At 34.7% G+C, this 17,424-nt stretch overlaps 1 protein-coding gene across 2 annotated transcripts in view; it reads left to right on the top strand.

Moving 5' to 3' along the window:
- Nucleotides 1-17,424, top strand: part of LOC150083889 (tudor domain-containing protein 5-like) — a 286,816-nt gene that overhangs the window by 228,107 nt on the left and 41,285 nt on the right. The gene's annotated exons all lie outside the window — the stretch shown is intronic.

Genomic DNA, 17,424 nt, shown 5'->3' on the forward strand with positions numbered 1-17,424 from the left:
CCTCTTTTGTACCCTTGGTCAAACACAAATGTACAAAGGGGGAGCTATTTTTTTCCTAGCAGGTACCCCTCGAGTTGCACTGTTAATGCAGATGAAAATCAACATATCAGAAATCAAAAGAATATGGCATGCTGTTCTTTACAAAAATTATAACTGAATTTATCATAACTGACAGTTATGGTAGCTGGTTTCCCTCTCAGAGTTAAATGATTAGTTTTGAGATGAGGTAGGATAAACTGAATATTTACAGTAATTATGCCCAGACAACTACTATTGTTTATAAAAATTTAGTCATCTGATTGAGGCAGTATACCACAGAAGAGAATACAATATCTCAGTGGTCCACACTGGAAACTGTTGCAGTATCTGGTTTTCCCTCTGTGAGGTATGAGTTTGTTAGTGTCTATTGTGAAATTTTTTTTATGTACCTCTTGGGGGCATATCACACTCGCTTTATATCTGAAACCATGGTGTTACTAGTCACTATGTATCAAGGTTGCACTGTATGCATTATGGATAATAAATATAAAAAGAAATTACATTTAAACAAATTTTATAAAACCTGAAAAAGTCATACTTTTTTTGGATGTATAACTTTGGAAATGGGAATTTGATGTCAATATGGAATATTATTTCATTTTAAGCAGTATATTAGCTATTTCAATGAGCAAAGAAATTTTCTATTGGAATATGAATATATTTGGAAAATTTATTTAGAAAAGAAATGCCTTTTCAAGATTTATATGGTATGCATAACAGTTATTATATTTTTATAGTTTAGTAAAAGATTATGTATATAGTGTATGAGATAAACTTATGCAAAAAGTACTGACCTTCCTTACCTGTACTCTATTCTCTTCTAATCTCTGTTAAATGTGGAGTCAGTTAGTTTGTTAATGTATAACTATATGTGAAATATCAGGGAAATGAATTTTCTAAAGGAGATAGTGCCAGACTTATTGGAGTTGTTACATAAGAGATTCTTTTTTAAAACAAATACTGCATTTTCTCTGCAACAAATTCAAAAAATTAATGGAGTGGTTATATAAAATCATTCACTTTTCTTTCATTAAGATACTTTCATAGGCTCGTTGTTGCAAATAGAAATACTAATATTTACCCTATGTAATGCCTCTGAAACATTCAGTTAAAAGTAAAACATATGAGACATCTATTGACCTTTGTTGAAAACAGATTGCAGGCTAAAATCTTACAATTGCATTACTGGTAACCAGTGAATAATCTCCCCCCCCCCCCACCCCTCCAAGATTTCATTATAGTTTGATATGAATAGTATTAGCCACGTAGTACAGGGTGGCATACAGGCTTTTGCTGCCCTAGCCAAAAAAATAAATAAATAATAGAAATACAACTGATGTATTTCCCTCTTCACATGCGTAGCTATCCAACTGACCTTTGAATTTACCCAAACTGTTCACTTCTTCTTGCTACCCACGGAAATTACTTATTTCACTAATTAACAAGTCACTGGCTAAAAGAGGCGCCTCTGTAGCCAGGTGGGCAGGAGCAGCAGTGCGTAGCACACGCTTCTTGATTAGACCGGGGTTCGAGCCCGTGACCACCAAATACGGAGGATGCGGAAAGATCAGGGAATGACCACCGCATATCCCCAGAGCAATATGGCCCTAGTTGCTAATTCTCCTAAAAACTAAATAACAAAATAACAACAAATAACTGGCTAAAAGAAAACTTCCTGCAGTTCGGTCTAAATCTCTTTCTCTGTAATTTGAATTTATGGACCTTAGTTCAGAATAATTTATAACAGTGAAAATTGTCACCCTCATTCATTTTACTATCTCCTCTCAGAGCATTATATACCTCAGAGCCAGGCACCTCTAAGGTGCTGGGTTGCCAAGCTCGGTAGCTCACATATTCAGAATCTTTCTTCATATAAGAGCTCTTTTGCAGATCTCACCAAGTGAGTTGCCTGTCTTTGTGAAACAGATCCTACTGAAACCTTTGTGGACTACATCCTTTGGAGGATTTTTATGGGAAAGTTGTTTTAACATTTCATGATATTATGCATACAAAGAATAGCTATTTTTCAGTCTTTAAAATAAGGATTCATCAACTAACTGCAGTGCACTTCTAATGTTTTAACCTCCAACCCATTTGAATCCAAAGTGAGCAAAGATTTAGATATGTTTTGCTCCTTTTTTTTTTTTTTTTTTTGGTATATTAGTTTTGGTTTATCCATATCAGGAAAACTATTATCCTATTATATTTCTGCCAGTTTCACATAAGATTTTCTCTTTCTTATGCATGCATGTACAGGCACACACCCATTCAGTGAAATAGACATTGTATATATTTTACTTCGTGTGTTGTTGAAAGACTATATAAAATCATAAATGTTTAAAAAATATTTAAATTGTTCTTTAAACTACCTCACCTCATTACCTAGTCTTCATCCTGAAAGTCTACAGTAACTGTTCTCTTCAAGGAAATGAGTGTAAAGTATAGGTTTACAATAGCATTCATCATTTATTTGAATATTGTGGGGAGGGGTGGGGGAAACCATATGAGTAGTATAATTCCTTTAAAAAAATGTGAGCCGATACCTTGCCATCACTGGGCATGCCATGAGTTTCACTCTGTCAACTCCTTGGAAACACTGTCTGAGGGAAGTACCCCTTCTAGCTTAGAAACTGCATTGCTGCATGATATTCTTACTTGGACAAATCCATTATGTGCTTCTGATGCAATGAATTTGTGTGATTGCAGTTATTACTTAGTATTTTGCATGTTGTGCTGTAATTATATACACATCTAGCATATTCTTATAGGGTGTGCATAGTCCATACTTGTTACCCTTTTTGGATGTCTTTGCATTCCTTTGATCAGCGAGACTTGACACATGGTTTTAATTATCAGTTTGCCATCAAAAAATCAAATCTTTGAATGATTCTGGTGCATATGGGCATGTACCTTCTAACTTTCAGTATTTTGAACAAAATGCTAAGAATTACCATACAAACACCTAGTATTTGGTGCCACATGAAAGCTGCCATAATTTTTTGCATTTTTTTATATGCTTAAAACACACAAGTGTTGATTAAAATGTTATTGTTCCTAAATTAGTATTGGTTTTGTTGAGAATGTTTGTTCATTAAGTCACACAAAGCAGTTTCTGCTGTGTGTGACTTAATGAACAAACATTCACAAAAGCTTAATGAACAAATCACACAACAGTCACAACAAATCTTGTGACTGTTGTGTGATTTCTCTCCAAAAGCTCTTCCAGTTAGACAAGAAACACTAATATTAAATGTTTCTTGTCATAACTGTAAGAACGGGATGTTTCAATTAAAAAGCATCAGAGTCTATCTTACTTACTTTTAGATTTTGACTGTTGTCTGGAACTTTTTTGTCATCTTTGGGCTGAAATTTTTGTATTTGATGTTAAAATTGGAATAAGTATTAATGTTTCATTTTACAATTTGTAAATTTAAATTTTACCTATAATCGACTTCTGAAACAAATATAAATGGTTTTTATTTGAAGAAAAAATATAATAATAGCAACACAATGATGTAACATGAAGAGATACAATGCACTGTCCCCATGCACCCAGATATTCACAGCTAAACATGTGTGCTAAAGATCAAACATATCAAGTTTGTTTTGCTTTTTACATTCAAATAAAGTTGATTTATGTTTATTTTATAAGTTCACTGATAATGTTTTTAGACTAAACTGAATATGGGGAAACAGCTTTCCCATAGAGGAGAAAGCAGTAAGTTGTAATATTAGGCAAAATTTAAATTTAGAAATTTTAAAATTGAAACAATAATACTTAGTCCAATTTTAACATCAAAAATTTCAGCCCAAATACCACAAAATGGTCTAGATGAAATTGCCTAAACCAAAAAATAAGCAACCTAGGCCCTGCTGCCGTTTAATGGAAGCACCCAATATATTATATTAAAACTACTAAACACTAAGTTAACTTTATTATAACTTTGTCTTGATGTAGAGGAGCTACTTATGTTATTGAATTTGATTATATGGAATCTTTGTTAGAACTGGTTTCGTAGGTAATGAGTTCTGATGAAACTCCCATCTAATCTGGTGTGTAATGCATGTAGCTAAGATAAAAATTACAGTAAATTCAACAAAACGTTTAATATTTTAATTAATAATATATAGAATAAAATTACTGCCTAAGTAAAATCACAAGAACTTGCATAAAGATAAGAAGAAAATATTAAATGCTGAAATATTATGGCTTGCAGATAATTTAATGTTAATCTTATTAGAGTTCATTGTTAAAATGCACACATGCTTGCTCTTATGAGTATGAACTATAAATGGTTTATTAATATCATGGTTGTGTATCATGTAATATATGTATACTAAAGGTTTAGCATATTTTTATATAACTGTATTAGAGAAACAATAGTTTTTTTTTATCATTATAGAAATTATTTAAACTGGAAATTGTTATTAAAAATGAAGATGTAGTCTGCATCTGGCACATGGCTTCCTTGTTTCAAATGATTATCTTAGTTTTTGGCGATAAAAAAAAAAAAAAAAAAAAAAATTTAAATTAACCTGATTGCAGATAATGCTATGAAAGCAACACTGTTATTCATTAATGTTATTAATTAATAACTGTCTGTAGTCCTTTATCTTGAAAATATTTGTAAAAAATGATTTTATATGAATAAAATTCTATTAATATGAAATGCAATGGATTTATTAATTCCTTTTATAATTATATACATGTATTTGAAGACTAGTAAATTAATAAGAGGAGTTTACCTCAATATAGTACGTAGAACACTTCCATCTTTGTATTTGAAGACTATAATATATAAGTTTGGAGTTGAGAACTGACTAAATGTATATTTCTTAGTCTAATTTTTTAAATTACATTTTATACATAGTTCATTAGTACATTAGAAACCTACACTGCTCTGCGTGTTAAGAAGGCTTTTTTTTTTGTTCATGTGAGAGTTTAAAAAAAAATGAAATTAAAATAATTCAGGTAAAATCCGGATAAATGATGCCCTAAAAACATCAACAAGTTAGTTAGTGTTGCTATGTCTAATTGTCTATTCACAGTGACATTTATTATACCTATTTGTCCATAAATTTTATTAGTTGGCATTTTGTTTTTGCTGTTCACTTCATTTTAGCAATTTGAGCAATTTCTCTACCAAGGGCATATGAGGTTACCTAGCATTTAACATTTGTTTCTTTATTTGTGGTTGCTCCAAACAATATGTGACTTTTCATTTTGAATGTCAAGCATGTTTCATTCTTGCTGTTGGTGCTGATTTTCTCTCTTCATGTGTTCTTGCATTCTTAATTAATAATAGCTGTGTTTCACAAAATTATTTTTGAACCCATTGTACTTGACAGTATAATTGTAATCACTTTTCTGTAGCTGAAAAGGTAAGTGGGCTACAAAAATTGCTGTGAAACATGGCTGTAACATGTGGAAGGAAACCCAGCCCAACTATTCTCATGAAAAATAGTTCTGATTGGAATAAACAGGTTCCTTACTGCTTGGGAAATTTTTAACAATGGTTAAGGAAGATAACCCTGCATAGAGGAACAAAAGCTAGTTATCCCTCTTATGCTGTTACTTCAATTTGCCATTACTGTCAGGTGCAATGGGCTGTAAAAATTTGTTGTGAAATATGGCTATAACATGCAGAGGAAAAGCCGGCTCTGGTTTGTTGTTTGTTTGTTATTTGGTTTTTAGGAGCATTAGCAACTAAGGCCATATTGCTCCGTGAATATGCGGTGGTCATTCCTGACTTTTCTGCATCCTCCGTATTTGGTGGTGACGGGCTCGAACCCCGGTCTAATCAAGAAGTGTGTGCTATGCACTGCTGCTCCTTCCCACCTGGCTACGGAGGCGCCTAGCCAACTCTGGCAGAAATGTTGAAATGTGCCTGACCACGTAAAACAGCTCTGATAGGGAGGGAGAAATAAAGTCACATACCATATGGAAATTTTTTAACAATGACAACAGTACACAAACAAATTTTAAAAGCTAGGTATCATCTTATGCAGTTGGTAAAAAATAAGAACATCACTTTGTTATTGCCAAAATAGGCTGCCAAAAAAAAAAAAAAAAAAAAAAAAATGCCATGAAACACAGTGGTAACATGATGGAGGAAATCCTTCATCTCCAATACTGTTAAAGCTGATGCAGCTCCAATAGCAAGGATGGAGCATACCTGACTTTCATATGTAAAACAGCTGATTGAAAATAAAATGTTACGTGCTGTTTAGAATTTTTTTTAATAATGACACCACACACTGAAATGTTAAAAGCTAGTTGTCTTATGCCATTGTTAAAAAATTGACATAAAGTGTAGTAATTGCCAATCTGAGCTGCAAAAGAATGCTGTGAAGCGTGGCTATAACAATATATGTTGAAAGTGAATCAGCTCTGATAACAGGAATTAGATGTATGGGAGAATGAGTTCTGACAGCAGATAAAATTCAGTTCCATTCAGAAATTTACACATTTGTTGAATGTAGTAACACCTTTAGTAAATAAAAAGTAGTATCATTTATGGAATAGGTATACCAGCTTTTAAAATGTGCAAAATGATTGTTTGTCAGCCAAATATAATTTTATTGAGAATTGAGTATAGCAACACTAGCTACTCTCTAGTGAGCAAGTAATGGGAAACTAACTTGCCGACATGTTTAGAAGTGTCACTTATTTGGATTTTTACCAGATTAAATAATTAAACTTCACACCAAACAGTACTTGAAAATATTTTAATACTGTAACTAAAAACACTGTATTTACAATAAAATGATTAAAACTAGTTTAAAATATTTAAATATATAAATAAAAACAATTAAAATATGACTGAAAAGAGATATTAAAGAATATTAAACATTAAAATATACCATAACAACTGTAGCTTTCGGAGATGGCAGTCTCCTTTCTCAACAGTGTACATTTTGCTGTATGCCACATCCTTAAATAGCAGGTCCACGGCATTCATCACATGGTTACCCAGGAATGTGATTGGTATTTCCCATTTGTGCACCAGAACTGGAAATGGCTTGGGAGCGTGCTACCCGAAACCGTTCATCGTGTCCCAAGACAACCGTTTCAAAGAGAGGATGTAAATGTACACCCTTATCTCTATTAATGGTATTACTGGCTGCCCCAATGCATAAGCTCTCAAGCCATTTACGGTTCCAGAACCCCTGTGTATGATCTGTGATGACAGCATCCTCCGGGGAGTTCTGATGTTGCTTCTCCCAGAAATGCCCTACCACAGCAGACTTCCCATAATTTGCAGTCTTTATTGCATTCATGTGTTCCCCCAGCCGGTCCTTAAGTTGGCACCCCGTCTCTCCCACATAACATACCTCACAATCCGGGCATTTAATTTCATAAACTACTTCCATACCGAAGGAAGCCAGCTTTCATAAGCTGGCTTCATTCGGTATGGGGGTCTTTAACTCTTGATATCACTGTGTGCAATGCGTTCCGTAAGGCCCGTATAGTAAGGAATGTATGCAGTGCCCACAGGGGTAGACGGTTCACTACGGGTAGACATCACTCCCCTAATGAATCTGTCTAAGACACTCTGGGGGTAACCACATTTCTTAAGGTCTGCTGTGACTCTGATAATCTCATTATCTTTATCCTTTGAGGTGATACAGTGGGACCCCACCCTATCAATTAAAGCCTTGACTACACTTTTTGTGTTGGCTGGTCTGTGCCGAGTTGTAATTGGTATGCTGACCCCGGCACATAGGCTTCCTAAAAACATTGGTCTTAAGCCTAAATCCTTCTCTGACCACAAACACGTCAAGAAATGGTAGGGTTTCCCCTGTCTCCACCTCAGATCAGACTATATGAGAAGATGAGATTATGATCTCCTTTGATGTTATATCTTTGTTTACCTGTATTCTGATTAAGTTTGGAGTTCAATGTGTTAGAACGGCATTAGAAAAGGATACATATTTAAGTACTAGGTAGCTTTCAAGTGTTAATGATATTTGTGAAGGTGTGGAATTTTGTTTGTATAGTACCACCATGGTCTTTCAAGGTGTTAATAGGGGAACCCATGGCACAGTCATGGGTCCCCTTTTAGCGCCATTGTGGCCAATTTGGCCATGGAAGAATTGGAATTAAGGATCTTTAAGGATTTGGAATTTCCCATACATAAATGGGAAAAGATGACACATTCGCCATTATTCAGAAGGGGAGAGAAGATCAAATACTCAATGTGCTTAACAGCTTCTCCCTGTTTATCCAATTCACCTCAGAGGTGGAGACAGAATCTTGACGCGTTGGTGGTCAGAGAAGGATTTAGGCTTAAGACCAATGTTTTTAAGAAGCCTATGTGCTGGGGTCAGTATACCCATTACAACTCGGCACAGACCAGCCAACACAAAAGCAGTGTAGTCAAGGCTTTAATTGATAGGGTGGGGTTCCACTGTACCACCTCAGAGGATAAAGATAGAGATTATCAGTCACAGCAGACCTTAAGAAATGTGGTTACCCCCAGAGTGTCTTAGACAGATTCATTAGGGGAGTGTGATGTCTACCTGTAGTGAACCGTCTATCCCTGTGGGCACTGCATACATTCCTTATTATCCAGGCCTTACAGAACGCATTGCGCAAATAGTTCGGGGGTGTCAAATACGCTGTGTGCAACTACCAGGACAGAGGTTGCACACAGTGATATCAAGAGTTAAAGACCCCATACTGAAGGAAGCCAGCAGTGGGGTAGTTTATGAAATTAAATGCCCGGATTGTGAGACATGTTATGTGGGAGAGACGGGGACGGCGACTTAAGGACCGGCTCGGGGAACACATGAATGCAATAAAGACTGCAAATTACGGGAAGTCTGCTGTGGCAGAGCATTTCTGGGAGAAACAACATCAGATCTCCCCGGAGGATGCTGTCATCACAGATCATGCACAGGGGTTCTGGAACCGTAAATGGCTTGAGAGCTTACGCATTGGGGCAGCCAGTAATACTATTAATAGAGATAAGGGTGTACGTTTACACCCTCTCTTTGAAACGGTTGTCTTGGGACACGATGAACGGTTTTGGGTAGCACGCTCCCGAGCCATTTCTGGTACTGGTCCGCAAATGGGAAATACCAATCACATTCCTGGGGAACCATGTGACGAATGCCGTAGACCTGCTATTTAAGGATGTGGCATACAGCAAAATGTACGTTCTTGAGAAAGGAGACTGCCGTCTCCGAAAGCTACAGTTGTTACGGTATATTTTAATTTTTAATATCTGTTTTCAGTCATATTCTAATTTGTTTTTATTTATATATTTAAATATTTTAAACTAGTTTTAATCATTTTATTGTAAATACAATGTTTTTAGTTACAGTATTAAAATATTTTCAAATACTGGTTGGTGTGAAGTTTAATTATTTAATGAGTTTTCCTAGCCTCGTAGGCCTATTTAGAGATATTTTTTAACAGAATTCAGTGTCAAAGAGAACTCCATTGAATTTAGGTACTATTAAAGATAGAACATACTCTGCATGAAATTGAGAAAAAGTATACCATTTATATATCTAAATCTGCCGCTTTACAGGTTTGTCTACCATACAAGGGCAGAGGAAAACACACTAGCCACTCTTTAAAATATATATTTATATATATATATATATATATATATAAGAAAAACACCACAGGCACTGAATTTATGCATTATGTTCCATTAGTATATTTCCAGATGTCAATTCCTTTTTGTCTTGCATAATCCTGTATATAATTGTTATTATATACAGGCAGTTCCCACTTTACGAGTTCTTTTTTTTTTTTTCAAGTATCAACAAAATCGAAAATATGAACATTAATTACAATAAATAAATGCTAAACATTTATAAATATGGCATTTCAAACCACGTGCATTGCTATATAATACAGTACTACTGTGCTTGCATTTGTTTGTTCAGGCAGAGATAAGGAGGGAGGTCCAACTCTTAAAGAATTTCAGAAAGAATTCCATATTTTAGATGCAATCAAAATAAAACAAGTGTGGGACAAAATTACAGAGAGAAACATGAAGTGTGTTTGGAATAAACTCTCTCATCAGATAACTTTGAAGGATTCCAAGAACCAGCAGAGATCTTGCAAAATAAAACAGAAGCGGTTGTAAATGTTGCTAACCAATTGCAGCTTGAAGTTTCTACAACTGACATCACTGATCTGCTTCAAACACACAATGGAGAGCTTACAAATGAAGACCTCTTTGAAATGGCAAAATGTGAAGAAGCTGAGGAATAACACCACCAAATACGGAGGATGCGGAAAGGTCAAGGAATGACCACCGCATATTCCCGGAGCAATATGGCCTTAGTTGCTAATGCTCCTAAAAACCAAATAACAAAAAAACTGAGGAATAACAAGGTTTAACAGCCAAAACTCATGTTTGTTCCTTCACTCTCAAGGGGCTTGATGAATTTCAACACAGAAAAAGCAATTGAGATTTTCGAGCACACTAGAAAAGTTGCTACACATTTAAAAAATGCTTGTGCATGCTATCGTGAAGTTTATGAAGAAAAGAAAACAGATTTGGAAACAAATGACTCTTGAAGCATTTCCAAAGATGACTCCTTTTGCTTCTAACAAACCAACAGTGATGAACCCTCAACAAATGGTGAACCATCAATGAGTGTGCATTTAGCCGATGAGATGAAGAATAAATGTTCTTTAACATTTGTATGACACAATTTCTTCATTATAATTTGCTTGATTTTTAATGAAAAAAAATTTTTCATTTTTTTGGAGAAATGGATCATTGTTTAAGCATAAACTGTTGTTTTCTTGACCTTTACTTAACATTACTATGGTTAAATTTCATTGCGGAGAATGTAACTCCTGTTTTTTAACATTACACCTTTGGGAAATAAACTCCTGCTTTACGAGTTTTCGCTTTACAAGTGCTCACGAACAAATTAATTTGTGAAGTCAGGAGCTACCTTATTTGTATTTGTATTTGCAACACACAAAATCATTCATTTTGTGAAACTTTCAGTACTAGTTCACAGTGTACTACTTTAGTATTAGTAGTGGAAGACAAAGTAGATGGAAATTTGTTCCAATGATCACCCACCAGCTGGCTGAAGGAAAACTTCTGCACATTTATCCTGCAGTCATCTTTCCTCAATTTGAATTTATGCCCTCTCATATGTGTAGTCTAAGCAAGGGGAAGAATGCCATCAGCATTGAGCTTGCTCAATCCATTCAAAACCTTAAACACCTGAATCCGATCACTTTACAGGTGACTAGTCTCCAAACACTACAATTTACTTAATAGTGACTAACAACCTTCACTTCTTAGGCAAGTACATTACCAGTGGTATGGATTAACATTTTGTAGTAATGCTGGCAAATATTACGGTTGAGATTTCAAGGATCGGAGTTATTGCATTATTTAATAAAAATAACGAATTACTTCTGAATACGTAGGCTATTGCATAGCCGTCAAAATTCCAAAAAATCTGGCCTGTATTGGAACACAAGGATGGCAGATTTGTGAGGTTCTGTTTTATATGCTGAATTATTAGCACAACCTATATATACAGCAGTAAAGAGAGCTGAAATAAAATAAAGTAAATAGAAGAAAGGAAGCAAGAAACTAAATAAGTGGGGTTACTGTATGTTGTGATAATCCTTTTCCCATGAAATTTAGGGGGTTTTTAGTCAGGGGAAAAAATTCTGTAAAACTCTCATTCAGATTCTCAACAAAATGAATGTCATGTTTTAAACACATAAATGCAAGAAATAATGCTCTCAAAGGTTCAGATATGTTTTAACATACATTACACATACTTGGTAATGGGAATTTCATTAGAACTGGTTACATGTGAACTGGTGTCAAAACAAGCTTCTCTACACCAAGACAAAGTTATAATAAAGTCAGCTTAGTGTCCTTTTATGCCTATTATGTAAGGAAGAAAACATTACTTTTTTTTCCTAAAAACATGGTCACTTATGTTTAGAAAAATGTTCCCCACTCACTTTTCTTGCTTGCTTTATTCTGTTTTTTTCTACCTTATTTCATTTTTGTTTACTGTTGTGTGTAATAGTTTGTTTGAAGATAATAAAGCACACAAAATGTTTATTTCTGAAATGAAAATATGTACATAATGGAGTCAACATTTCTTGGTATTTTTATATGTACGTATTTCCAATTCAAAAATAAACATAATAATACCAATATAGGTTTTGTGTGCTTTATTACCTTCAAACAACACAGCTTACCTTTGCACCATGCCCTCAAGAAATATCTTAGATAATAGTTTGTGCTATTATTCAGCCTGTGGTTCAGAGTCTTACAGACCGCAACAAGATGCAATGTGTTTTTTTGTATGAAAAGGTTTTATTAAACTGGCAGTTTTGTTAGGCTGCAGAATAAATATAAAGTGAGTTTTTTTTTGTTGCAGCAATTGTATCACAGATTTCTTGTGTTATGGATAATCACTTATTCTCATTGACTTCTTTCTACAAATGATGCTTCTTTGTGTTTATCACAGAACTAGACTCTTCAGAATTCTTTAATAAGTGTGAAATTGTTGATCTTTCTGGACCTTTTCTGCAATCAAACTTTAACAAACCTGTAATTTGATAAAATATTTTTAATGTAGGAGGGCTGTTCTGAAAATACACAGACTGAGACATTGCCCTGTGTCTGTCACTTGGGAGGTTGGTATGTGTCTCCTTTTCAAAATAGTGTCCTTCACATTCTGTACACCTTTTACAGTGATTCACTAGCTTCTGAAAGGTGTTGCAGGATAGTGGATGTGGCAGATTTAACTTCTTAATTTGTGTTTTTTTCCTTTTAACTCTTTTGAGGCTCAGGAAAGCTCAGAAATTGCATGGTGAGAGGTCTGGGCTCTGTAGAAGATGGTCTAGTGGTTGACCACCAGTTTTCGCTAAAGCTCATTTCCATTGCTGGTTGTGTGACATGTAGCCTAGCATTATCTTGAAGAAGAAGAAACCATTCTTGATTAAGCAGTTCCAGTATTTTTTTGCAAATTGCTCCTTTGAAGTGAACTCACAACATGTTAGCATAATATTCTCCATTTACAGTTTGTTTCTCGGGAATTGTTTATTCTGCAGGCATCTAAAAACAAAATCAACATATTTTTTTAATGAACCAAAAGCTCAATATTTTTGCAGGCTATGAATCATGATATTTCCATATGCTTGACTGCTGTTTGGTGGACTCAATATCAAATTGTTTAATTTAGGACTCATCACACATGATTATTTTATTCAGTAAGTCAGCCTCTTCTTCCACCTTGTCAATAAAGGCCTGACAGCGTTCAATACGGTGTTTTTTTTTTTTTTTTTTTTTTGTTCTGCAGCAAGATTGCGTGGTACCCACTTTCGCAAACATATGGCATGTTAAGGTGCGTCTTTACAATTTCGTGACATCTTGCTACGCAAACATTCAACTGAACTGTCAGATCACAAATTGATAAATGTCTATTTTCTTTCAGTAACGTTTCAGCTTCCTCAATGTTTTCATCATTCACTGAGGTTGATCAATGCCCCATTCTTTTTTCATTTCATATGCTTTTTCTTCTGTCCTTAAAATGCATCCACCATTTAATTATGGCCCTTCTGCCCAAGGCTTCTTCACCGTATGCTTCTTGAATCATCTCAAATGTATTCTGACCACTTTTGCCTAACTTTACACAAAATTCAGTCATGATTCTTTGTCTAATAATTAACGAAATATCTTTCTCATCCCCCATCATAAAACACACTTCACATAAACTGTTATAACGAGCACAAGAATGAATACTGCATGATATGCTTGCACAAACTAAGAAAATGTGGGAGAATATTCCTACACTGCAAACTCATCACTCATTTCCATAGCAACAGAGCAGCGTTGCTATTCTGCATATTTTCAGAACAGCCCTCGTATTTAGGAAAGGATGTTATACAGTATAGTGATTTCCCTAAAAAAAAAAAAAAAAAAATAAAAAAATAAATCACTACATAAAAAAAAAAAAACCGAAAGGATGTTATGTAGTGAAATTTAACTCCCCAAATAACCACTATTATTATCTAAGTGATTTTTTTTTAATTCATTTAAATGTTACCTAACTGTATAGTATATTTAGTCTATTGACTAAATATACTATACAGTTAGGTAACATTTTTGGAACCTTGTGTAATCCATCAACAGACTATACTTGGCTGTACTCCTTATAGCCAAATATAGTCTGTTGATGGGTTCTGGCAAGGATTACAAAATGCTACCTAAAAATTTGTATTGTCACGCAAATTTTTTCTGAGCACTGATATAGGCAACGTTGTCTGTAAATTTCATTTTCTGAATTCATTTTCATGAGGGGGTTTTTTTTTTTTTTTTGTTATTTTCCACTGTTCATGTGGTCATTGTAGTCATGTGGTTTTTCATCCATTCTCTGATACATGAAACTGGCATTATTTTCAAAAAAAAAAAAAAAAAAAAAAAAAATTATAAGAACGTATAATTATAAGAAATTATAAGAAATTATAAAAAATTATAAAACAAAAGGAATCAAAAAGTTTTCAAAAATCCACTGTTACACTTTGACATGTAATTCTGATCACCCTGTATATATACACACATGGTTTTAATTAAACTGCATTGTTTTTGAAGGCCTTGATTTGAGTGTTGTGTGATAAACTTAAATAGTTAATCACATACTCAAATTTAGAATATGCAATATCCAGACAATATAGAAATGAAATATATGAAATTCAGAATTTGTTCCAAGCAAGTAATAAGGTGAAATTGGCACTGTTCTTTGTTACAAGTTTAATCTTAAGTAAAGATGACTCTACTAATGTCTAACTGTGCTCAACGGAGTGTGCTGGTGAGAAATTCTTATTATCTGGCACTTTATTGCTACTTTATTGTGAAAATATTTTAGGTGTTTGGAAATACCATATCAGATTAGGGCAGGGTACATCACTGGGTCCATTATAGGTGAAAGTTTCAGTGTCCACCGAAACTTTCACCTATAATGAAACTTTCAGAGACTATTTCCATAGTCTGAAATCAAGGTCCATTAACATGAGGAGTTATGGTTTGTGAGTTTGAATTGCAGAAGTGAAACACACATGAGCGTTATACATTCAAATTGAGGAAGGATGATTGCAAGACCGGAAAACAGATGCATATTAAAAAATAATTCGACACAAATGATAGTTCACAAATGATATTTCTTTGTTGAATAATTGTTGAAAGTTATTGGATTTATTATTAATATAATTTTTGTTAATTATTATGTCAACTTTGTCATTTGTCGTGCACTTCCTGTGAATTAATAATACACATTCTGTAAATATTCTGAATATCTGACTTAGGAACAGATTGCCCCAAAAGTTCATATGCTGGGATCTCCTGTGTGAATATAAGGCTCGGTTCTTCTGAAATGTAGTAGCCGACCGGGCTAGCCGAGTGGGTAAAGTACCTGCCCGGCAACCCAAAGGTCGCGGGTTCGATTCCCGCCTCGGGCTTGGATCAAAGTACTGCAAAAACCTTGGGAGGTGCAATATGGCCACAGAAGCCGATGCGCCAACAACTACCAAATCAAAAAAAAAAAAAAAAAAAAAAAATCTTCTGAAATGTACAGATTTTTAAATATATTGGCATGCTGCTAAAAAAAAAAAAAATAAATAAATAAATAATCTAGAATGTTTCTTATATATATTTGTTTTACGAGGGGTTCTAAAAAATTTATATCCACCCAGAAGTAGTTATGATAGATGAAATTTATTTTGTTTGATACCTTAATCTCTGTAGCAACCACAAATTTTGGTTTCAATAATTCATTTTTTTTTTTTTTTTTTTTTTTGCAGCACCGAATGAAGTGAAATATATCATAGTGAATAAAGTGTAATACAGAGCAGTGATTTGGTCCTACTTCTGCAAAGAAAAATGCCCAAAACAATTCACAAAAAAATGATCGCTATGTATGGAGACTTTTTTTTTTTTTGGTTAGTTGTTGGCGCATCAGCTTCTGTGGCCATAATGCACCTCCCAAAGTTTTTGCAATTTACTCTGACCCAAGCCCGAGGCGGGATTTGAACTCACAACCTTTGGGTTGCCAGGCAGGCACTTTACCCACCTTGTTAGCCCAGTTGGCTGGAGACGACTGCCCAGGTTGTTGCATACTGGCATAAACAATTCAAATGAGGAAGAACTTCAGTGCATGATGAAGAAATCTCAAGATGCCCAGAAACTGCTGTAACAGAAGAGTTTTGCAAAAATTGAGGCATTAATCCTTGAAGATTGCTGTATTAGCATCAAAGAACTAGCTGCAGAGTTCCAAATTATGTAGAGTATGTGGAGAACATCACAACAATTGCATATGAGTAAAGTGTCTTCTTGTTGATGGAATTCCAGACTTTTGACCCCTTACCAGAGGAAGGAAAGGACATAATGTTGATGTGCCCTGGAAAAGCAAGAGTGGTTTTTTTTTTTTTTTTTATGGCTAGTCACCATGGATGAAACTTGGATTCATTGCTGTGATCCTGAAACTAAACAAATGTCAAAACAATGGAAGCATGCAGAATCACCACCCCCAAAAAGGCAAAGGTGTAACCAAGTGATGGCAAGGTGATGCTGTAAGTTTTTTTGGGATCAGCATGTTGTAATACTAACAGATCCCTTTCAAAAGGGGAATTCCATCAACAAGAAGACACTTTACTCATATGCAACTATGTTTTTTACGAGGAGGTTGTTCTTTAAAAGATGGAGAAAGCTGTCAAAAGGTGTGCCTGCTCCATGTACATTCCTTTCCTGCTACAATGGTGTGCCCAGAAATGTGGGTTTGAAATATTGCTATGTTCTGCTTATCCCCCCCCCCCCAACCTTGCACCCTCGGAGTCCTTTCTTTGTGGAAAACACTTTGCTGCTAATGGTGATTTCTGCTGTTGAGTTGTGGTTTGAAGGACAGTCAGAGACTCTTCAAAACTGGCCTGCAGAAGTGTATTGAGAGGTGGTAAAAATGTGTCATTTTGTCTGCTGACTATGTTGAAAAAGTGTAAAATGTAATACATGTGTGTTTCAACTTTCTATCACAACTACTTCTGAGTGAATACAGGGATCCTTGTTATCTGAGGAGCATTGGTTCCAGAAAATTCCGCTTAAAATGGGGACCAATTTTCGTAATGTTTATTAGTTAAATAAAACTAAATGCAACTAGGCATAATGTTTTAAGAGTTTAAGATTCTATATAATATCGGTGTAGACACACCATAGACAACTCTTAAAGAAAAACTATGATAGTAGTGTGAAAAGCATCATTTCATCTGTATCTCATATTGTGCCAAATTGGTTGACAAGGCTCTCATTATATATTCTCTGCTATCGTGTGTGAGCAGAATTGCAGACACTTTCAAATATAACCCTAATTCACCGATTT

This window comes from Mastigoproctus giganteus, chromosome 6 (genome assembly GCF_048544385.1).
Source record: "Mastigoproctus giganteus isolate SK-2022 chromosome 6, ASM4854438v1, whole genome shotgun sequence".
Classification (NCBI taxonomy): domain Eukaryota; kingdom Metazoa; phylum Arthropoda; class Arachnida; order Uropygi; family Thelyphonidae; genus Mastigoproctus; species Mastigoproctus giganteus.